General features: G+C 36.0%; 1 long non-coding RNA gene across 1 annotated transcript in view; it reads left to right on the top strand.

Annotated features, from left to right (window-relative positions):
* The window catches only part of LOC130458332 (uncharacterized), a 43,594-nt gene that overhangs the window by 8,518 nt on the left and 25,184 nt on the right, over window positions 1-9,892 (top strand). Inside the window, exon 4 of the long non-coding RNA XR_008917505.1 lies at window positions 1,787-1,875. This is a non-coding gene — a long non-coding RNA (uncharacterized LOC130458332). The remainder of the gene's footprint in view (window positions 1-1,786; window positions 1,876-9,892) is intronic.

The raw sequence follows: 9,892 nt of genomic DNA, 5'->3' as shown, positions 1-9,892 counted from the left end.
TAAAATGAGAAATTAAATCTCAGTGACCTTTAAGGTCCCTTCTAGCTCAAGACTTATGATCTTAGAAAGGGTGTCTATTCTGGTTGATTCCTTTTTTTCATCTCTTTTTTACTTCTCAATCTCTTGCTATCAAGCTTCTGACACTACCATTCAAATGAGAGGATTATCTCCAATAATAAGTGCCAATCCTTTATTGGCTAAATCCAATGACCCCTTTCTCCATCTTCATTCCTCTCAGTTACCATGTCTTGTGGAATCTGTGGAATCTATCTTTGCAACATATCTTGCATCAGTCCTCTTATCTCCAATCAAATAGTTTGAGTCCTCATGACCTCTCTCCTACATCACTGTTGTCACTTCTTAATATGTCCCCCTGCTTCCATTCTCTCCTTTCTCTAATCCAGCCCCCTATGCAGCTACCCAAATTGTTATTATTAGAATACATATCTGACCATTTTGTTCTCATATTAAAAAAAAAAAAAACCCTGACAATGTCTCCAGCATAAATCACCAAAATCCTTAGCATGCTGTTTAAAGGTCTCCTCCATCTGGCTCTCTTTTTTAGGTATCAGTTTTTAATATTTGTTTTCTGATATTTCTGATATTTTCTGATATTCTGATATCTCTCCTTCTCATCCTTTCCTTTTGCCCAAGAAGATGGGTAATATGATATAGGTCGTATATGTGTTATGTTATAATATAATATATTTTCATATCCATCATGTTATGAAACAAGATGCATATTCTTAAATAAGAGAAAAATTCACAGAGGAAATAAAGTGAAGAATGGCATGCTACAATCTATATTCAGACCCTGTCAGTTCCTTTATGGTGATGGATAGACATCCTTTTTTTGTCATGAGTCCCTTGGAGTTGTCCTGGATCCTTGCCTTGCTGATAATAGATCATTCACAGTTGATCATCATGCATTTTTGTTGTTACTTTGTACAATGATCTCCTGGCTTTGCTCATTTCATTTTGCATTACTTCATATAAGTCTTTCCAGGCATTTTTGTGATGCTCTTGCTTGCCATTCCTTATGGCACAATAGTATTCCATTACAAGCATTTACCACAACTTGTTCATCCATTCCCCAATTGATGAACGTCCCCAGTCTAGCTCTTACCTACATTTCCAGGCTTGTTTCTGTATTAAAAAAATAAAAGCGGGGAAGTTTTTGTACCCTGAGGGAAGCTTGGACTTTTGGTATGGAGAGGGGGAAAGAAAGGAGAACCCACTTCTTAAAGCGGGGTTCAGGGGAGATAGCAGATTAAACGAGTTGGCTCAGGGAGAGGAGAGGGGGATTTGAAGATTTTCCCCCTTTTGCCTTCCCTCTTTAGCTAAAGCTGCTCTCCCAGATTCTCTCTTGTCCCTCTTGTCCCCCCTCCACTACTTGAGACCAAAAGGTCTCCCCTTGATCCATTCACTCACACTCAGCTTTTAACAGATAACTTTTAATGTTAACTCAATCAGGTAATACAAAAGGAATAACAGGCAGGGAAGAATGGGAAAGGAAAGTGGGGAGAAAGGGTCCCTGTCTCTATCTAAACCCTTTCCCCTCCCTCCTCAAGTTTGGGGGGGAACTCAGGCCTTGGCAGCCTGAGCCCCCTGAGACAAAGTCAGGTTGACTCACAACAGGACAACAGGAGCTGAGGTAAAGTCTGCTCAGGTTTCTCTTCAGAAAGTCCCTTCAATTGGGAAGTGTTGGGGGTAAAGATTTCCAGTTACCAGCAGGAAAAATGGGTAACACTCAGGAAAAAGTCTTTTCCCCAACTTCTCTCTTTAGCTTCTCAAGACTGAGAGACCCTCACTGTTCTTCAAGCCAGAGTCTCCTCCTTCTCCGGATTCCACTCCTGGGGCCCCTCCCCTATCAAGGTAATCACTTTCAAATACTCTTCAGCTTGGCACTTTTTCTCTAGTGCCAGCCTCTGTCACAAATCCTTCATTTCCTGTTGTTCGCATGGTGCCACCTTGGCCCATGCCAGTTACTTATTTTCTATGTATATTCTAATCTATCTATGCTACTTATTGTTCCCATCTAACCTCTCCCCTTCCAAAATAATAAATATTATCCTAATCTGTCTATTTGCTAATCTAAGTTCCTATCTTATGCCAAGACTGAGTTGTGGAAAGAGGATTATTATTATGTGCCAACAAAATTTTTACAATATAACAATTTCTTAATACAAAAGTCATTCCTATTGCAATCAATATAAAATTTAACTTAAGTAAAATTGAACTATCCTATACATCATGCAATACTAATTCCAGTGTAATAATTCATAACATTTATATATATATATATATACATATATATATATAATATTAACTTGTATCTAAATGAAATCTGATTTATTCTGTCCCTACATTACCTCTCTAGTTACAATATTCCCTTTTCTACCCTAAACTACTCTGTCCCTGTCTATTAATGGTTAGTATGTCAACGCTCCTTTCTATCTATATTACTGGATTAGTTCATTATTATGCTGTATATATATATATATGTATATATATCTCAGACATGTATACTGCTATTTGTACATATTTGCATATGTCACATATTATTTAAATACATATATACATATATATCCTCTGGTAGTAGAGATTTATTTTCAGATATACAATTTATGGGTTGTCCTTATTTATGGCACAGCCCCTAATGTGAGTGTGAAATTTGTTCATGTTCTAGATATGTTGTGGTGGATGCATATTTATTCCAATGTGCATATGAACGTACTTCCCTATATGTGAAGTTAATGTGATCAATGATTAATCTTATGTAACCCATTTTCCTGAAGTTCATTCCCCATAATGTCTTTGATTCAAAGGTCTTTCCAGTTGTCCTTGTATCTTCCATACTTTGGTATTGCTTGAAGTTTGTCACAGGTCTGGGGTGCCTTCTCCTTTACAGGATACATACTTGCCTGTTGTCTCACCTTGAAAGATGATCTCAGGTATCCAGAACTACAGGATCATGAGTGTGTGTAAGATTAACGTGTGCATGCATTTAAGAGTGAATATGTTGATGCATGTGAGTGAAACTTTATACAGGATATTTGTGCCATCCTCATGTGTGCAGGTGAGATTCTTTTTTTTAATGTAATGAATGTAGGTATCTTTCTTAATGTGTGATTGTAAGGCAATTATTTTATTCCTATGTGGTTGATTTTAGAGGTTAATGATATTTTAGTCTAGACTTGAGATTGATATTCATATATAGGTTTAAAATTCTAAAGGATTCTAAATCCACCCAAATAAACTCCTAGGTTCTGCAAGGAACCACTTCTCCTGTGTTTCACAGGCTACACTAATCCTCCCTGATCTAACTAACCCAAATTTATAATCTCTGTCTTGTGCATTATTCTATTTTGGTTTCACTGTCTCTGTTTAGTATCTCCATTTCTTCTTGTATGATTTTGTTGGATTCATGGGCTCTATGTTTATTTATCAAGGGTTGTTCTTGGGACGTCTGTGTTTGAACGGATTCTTGGGCTTCCATTAAGTTGTCTTTTGGTGTGTTATCATGGTCATAGTGATGTTTAACGTGAGATGCGTGAAGCCAAGAATCTTTTCCTACTACTTTGATCAACATAGGAGTGGTGAGAGCTATATTGTATGGACCAATCCATCTGGGCTCTGTGGGCTTGTCTTTGGCAAAATTTTTTACATATACTTTGTCCCCTGGTCTTCTGTGCTAGGAATAATTGCCATTTATTATGGCTACTGTATCATTTATAATACAGTGGCAGGGATGATAGACAATGTTCTTGGGACATTAACCAATATGACTATGGGATGGACACAGTTGTCAATGAATTATCTAGATGTAAATTACCTCTGGCAATTCATACCCGAAGTCTATTTTGTGTTCATGATAGTAACTAACATCTTAAAGAATATCAAAGCTGGTGCCAACCTGACCTTCCAAAAGAAAACTGTACATGCTCTAATCATTGATAATAGATTAGAGACATTGCTTGGTCAGATCCCACAATCTCTCTTCAGCTTCTCAAGACTGAGAGACCCTCACTGTTCTCCAAGCCAGAGTCTCCTCCTCCTCTGGATTCCACTCCTGGGGCCCCTCCCCCATCAAGGTGATCATGTTCACATATTCTTCAGCTTGTAACTTTTTATCTAGTGCCAGCCTCTGTCACATTTCATCCAGGTGATATAGTGGATAAATCACTGGACCTGGAATCAGGAAGACCTGAATTCAAAAATATTTTCATATACTTACTAGTTGGGTGACTCTGGGCAAGTTATTTTAGACTCTGCCTGACTTAGTTTTCTCATCTATAAAATGAGCATAATAATAATACTTCCTTCCAAGGATTATTGTGAAATTCAAATGAGTAATATTTGTGAAGAAGTAGCTGTAGCTGTGGCTACAGCATTGAACTTGAAGTCAAGAAATCCAGCCTCAAATACTTCCTAGCTGTGTGACCTTGGGCAAATCACTCTGATTATGTGACAAAAGGGACCACTGGATCCATTGGAGAAGGAAATGGTAAGCCACTCTACTATTCTTACCAAGAAATTCTCATGGCTTTCTAAGGTCCATGAAATTATGAAAAGTTGAATTTGTCTGAAGGACTCAATAATAAGAACAATATTTATAAAGCATTTTGCAAACCTTGAAGAGCTCTATAAATGCTAGCTATCATCATTATCATTATATTTGTAATGGTGGTTTTGCATATTCCCAGACCACCAAACCCAGATGTGCCCTTTTCCAGGGAGAAGCTATATGACATTGCCCTACCACATGGGTGCCAATGATTTCTTTCTATTGACTTCATAGCTGGAACAGGATGATTTTTAAAACCTCAAGAATGATATAGGCACATTTTTTTTGTTTTGTCTAGAAGATCCTGTTTCCACATAGCAGGGGTGCAATGAACTAACTGGGAAAGAGAAGACTGCCTTGCCCTCATCCTACACCTTTCCTTTGTGATCCCAAGAATGGGTGTGGATTTTTGAACCAGCTTCATTTGTCCATTTCAGTTTGAAGAGCAGGTGGTACAATTCCCACCAGACCTGGCTTTGAGTCTTGGCAATCTTAGGAGCCAAGATTCCAGCCTGGATGTTGCAGCCAAGCTCAGTAGGGAAACCCCAAGAAGCCAGGATGCCTGAGACTCCAGTTTAAGGTGTGTGTGGGTGTACTTTGGACTTGGAATTCAATGGGACTGTACTATATAAGGAAGGAGTTAAGTAGCAAATGTAATCTCCCTCTCCTTTCCAGAGACTGAGGAGTTGAGGAGGTGGATTATGAGCCCTAGGTGTTGGGAGAAGGGCTGTATCATTTTTCTTGCTGTACTTTTGAAAGCATTCCTTTGTAAAATTTAATATGATTCTTAAGTGGCTAAATGGAACTGGAGTGCAGAGAACCCTTAAAATTTAGAGAACACCAGGGGTGGGTGTTAGAGTCAGTGGCACAGCCTAGACACTCCTGTACTCTCTTAAAGATACCAGAGGAGGAGGAGTGAAATGTAACCCACCTGGTCTTCAGACAATAGAGGCCAGGATAACCACTGTTATACATATAAATTCATCTTCGTGAACTTTCTGTTCTAGTCCAAAAAACCTACTAGGTGTTCCTTATGTATTGACATTCCATCTCCCATCTCTAGTTGTTTGCACAGGCACTCCCATGTCTGGAACCTATTCTTTTCTTACTCACACTTCTTGGAATATCTAGGTTTCCTTAAAGCATAGCCCCTGGCACTATCTTATTCGTAAGGTTTTTTTCTCATCCTCCCAGGAACTAGTTCTTTTTCCATTTCAAAATGCCTTTGCCTTTTCCTAGCATTCGCTTTTTTGGATATCAGTATAAGATACTTTAAAGCAAAGACTTTTGTTTTTGTCTTCATGAACAGAATGCAGTTAATAAATGCTTGTTAAATTGACCTAATAATCTGAGCTAATTGCTTTCCTAGTTTTAGATCTTGGTTTGGTTCTAGGCAACATACAGTCACACTTGTCCTGGGTAGCACTCTATTAGTAGTCAGTCCCATCTCCATTTCAAGAAGCTTCCATGACAGCTAACACACTTTTTTCAGACATGGACAATTCCATGCTTCTGCAGACCAACTCTCCACTTTACCTCCAATCTTTTCTGTCCTCCCTCATATTCCCACCCTTCAACTTTCCAGCTCAGTTTTATATGTTGTGTTCTCTCACTAAAATTTAAATGCTTTGAGGTCAGTGGCAATGTTTATTTTTGTTTGTCTTTATATTTTCAGCAATTAGCATAGTGTCTGGCACTTAGTAAAGGCTTAAAAATGCTGTATCTATCCTATTCTATCCATCCGTCCTTTCTCTCTCTCTCTCTCTCTCTCTCTCTCTCTCTCTCTCTCTCTCTCTCTCTCTCTCTCTCTCTCTCTCTCTCTCTCCATGTAATTATTTGTCTTTGTGTCTATCTATCAATGCATGTATGTGTTTATCAATCTGTCTAATCTATCTAACCTCTCTGGCTTCCTTTAGGTCCCATCTAAAATCCCATGTTCAACAGGAAGCCTTTTCCAACCCTTCTTAATTCCATTGATTTCCCTCTTTTAATTATTTCCTATTTATCTTGTATGTAGCTTACTTTGTATATATTTATTTGCTTGTTGTCTCCCACCATTAGATTGTAAATTCCTTGAGGGCAGGGACTGACAAAAGGACAGTACCTCTGTAATAAATGAGTTAAAAGAAGGGTTCAAAACTATATATATATATATATATATATATATATATATATATATATATATAAAATAACAGGTTTATTTAGCTAAGGGGAGGAGGGGAAAAAGGGAATTAGGGGATACCTAACTTCTAACCCAAAACAGAGATTAAAACCCTTATACTTTCTTTAATTATTTTAAACTAAATTTTTACAGTAGTAATTAAGGCTAGAGGTTTTTGTAGGAACAAGGCCAAAGGCCAAAGAATCTCACAACCAGGAGTTCTCTTTGAGTTAAGCAGTAGTCCCAGTAATGGCTCTGTTGAAATCCATTTGACAGCAGCACCAGCACCAATAGCAGCAAAGACAGGCAGAATATCAAGAAAGCCAAAGAAGAGGGAATCACTGGCTCTCTGTGTCCAGCCCAGAAATACGAAACAGAAACCCTCTTTCTCTTCCAGAGGAGTTTGCCATCTGCTCTCAGAAACTGCCTCTATGCTCCTGAGAGTCCTGTGTGGAATGTTGGTTTGCAGAATCTCTTGCTGTCAGCTTACCCTGTTAAAATCCCTTACTACAGTCCCCACTTTGCACAAAGCTGAAATCATGTTGAAAACACTAATTTGGCTTTTGTGCCCTAACATACTTATATTTTCCTTAAACTAAAATATGTACCCAAAATAATAAACAACCTACTCTCAACTATCTTATTCTATCTAATACGATCCTATTCTAGGGATTTAATCAAGGAAAGGAAAAAGGGAAAGTATACAATGATCAAGTACAAAGTTCAAAATATAGTTCAAATATATGCAAAAGCAAAATAAGCAAATAACATCAAAGTCAAAATACAAATTCATGCAAAACATTAAAATCATAAAATATTATTCTTATCAACTAATACAGAAAATTCTACTACTATTGCAACGCATAAACAGCAAACTTAAACAAAATTTTGAAAAAATATACATTGAACACAACATTGCATAAGTTTTGCCAAAAAATTAAACCAAACCATTAAATTTATTTTTGCAAAATACATTTAACAATAGATGAAAATTAAACATAACCTTATTCTATGTTAAAAACTTAGCAAATATGATATATTTAATAAGTTTTGCATATATACACATAATACATACAATATATACATGTATGCTATACATATACACACTTCATATTTACACACATGTTACATATATACATTATAATACAATTAATTTTATAATCCTAACTATAATTCACACTATTTATGTATATTTACATATATATTTATAATTTTGTGTGATATGTGATGTTATATGTCATATGTGCTATGTAATGTATGCTGTTATGTATGTTGCAATGTATTTTGTAGTGTAGTTCAGCATCTTACCTTTTCTTATCAATCTTAAACTGGAATCTATCTAACTAGCTCTATCATAATAAAATCTCCTAAAACTAATCTCGCCTACCTATACTATTGCTATTCTGAACTAAGTAGCTAACTATTTTTGTTAGTAATTAGCTACTTTGTAATTAAGTATAACATTGTTAGTACCCTAACTATACATTGTTTCACTCATTCAACTAGTGAATCAATATAACCTAACCATGTTTATGTTTTTGTGTATATATATTTGTTATGTTGTTATTCATGATATGTTATGTTGTTTTGTTAGTGTTATGTTAGTGTTACTGTTGTGTTATTTTTGTGTTACTGTTGCGTGCAATACTTACCACAACTTTAGATTTTTCTTCTCAACTTGTTTGATGAATTCTTCCTCTCCAAAACCATGATAGTAAAATGTAGTAATGAACGCTTGTGAATATATGTTATTTTGTATTATGTTACATTACCCAAATTCCTTAGAACCATTAGTCCATCAATCACTTGATCCTTTTCATTAAAATTCCCTTCAAAGTCTTTATCTTTTTAATATTTATAAGTCTTTCAGTCTTTGTACAATGTCCATCAATTTACTTAATCCTCTTCAACTACAATGTCCTCTTCCACTGGAATGGTCCTCTCCTTACTGATTTTTTTCAATTGCAGACTATATTTGACTGATAAATCTCAGTTTTCCATGAATTCTTCTTCATTTCCTTCTTCTACAATTTGAACATTTTCATTATCAGTTCCATGAGCTAATTTAATATGTGAGCAATGATAACACAAATCTCTTCCTAATACTTTCACAGAAGATGGCGAAAATAACACAATTGTATAAGGACCTACCCAACTCTCTTGCATTGCTGATGTTTTTGTAAAATTTTACATATACACCATATCATCTGGATGAGAATTATGAAGAGTAATCCAGTGGACCATATTGGATCAATGTTCCCATATTATGCAGTTCTCTAAGCCATTGTTGTAATGTAGTTAAATATGAAGCAAATTGACAGTCTCTTCCTAAGAGAGCTATATAAACAGACTTACAAGTTTTTGCCTGCAATGGAGCATGTCCAAAGAGCATTTTATAAGATGATATATGTAAATCTGTTCTTGGTCTTGTACCTAGGTAAAACAAAACTATGGGGAAAATATCCTGCCATTTTAGAGGAGTTTCAGCACAAATTTTCCCCACCACTGTTTTGAGTTTCCTATTCACACACTCCAATTACTCTGAACTTTGTGGATGATAAGGAATATGATAGTTAGGTGTTATTCTTAGATTCTCATAGACTCTTTTCAGGATATCTTATGTAAAATGTCATCCTTTTTCAGAATCTATGGTAATTGGTACACCAAACGTAGGAACAATTTCCTTAAGCAACACTTTCACCCCAAAGCTAGCTGTATTAGTATTAGATGGTAAAACTTCAGGCCATTTTGTTAATCTATCAATAATTATAAGACAAAATTATAAGACAAAACTTGTATCTTCCAGCTTTTGGCATGCTTACGTAATCAATTTGCAAACTCTCAAATGGACAATATGCTAAAGGTCTACCACCCAAACCTTTCTTTCTCAATGCATCTTGATTGAATTTTTGGCAAACAGAACAACTTGTGTGATCTTATTTGCAATAGTACTTATTCCCAGTGCTACCCATTGCCTTTTCACAGAGTCTACTATAGCTGGAGTACAAAATGACCTTTTATGTGAATGACTTGACACAAATAGTTATATAAATCTTTTGGTAACAGTGGTTTTCCAGTGTCTGCAACCTATATTCTCTGTTCTTTCCTTGCTCCAATTTCCTCCTTCCACTTCTGAATTTCTGATCCTATATAAGCTTTTTCTA

Source organism: Monodelphis domestica, chromosome 3 (assembly GCF_027887165.1).
Source record: "Monodelphis domestica isolate mMonDom1 chromosome 3, mMonDom1.pri, whole genome shotgun sequence".
Classification (NCBI taxonomy): Eukaryota; Metazoa; Chordata; class Mammalia; order Didelphimorphia; family Didelphidae; genus Monodelphis; species Monodelphis domestica.
Note: the sequence above shows the minus strand (reverse complement) of the source record. Positions and strands in the feature narration are given on the sequence as shown.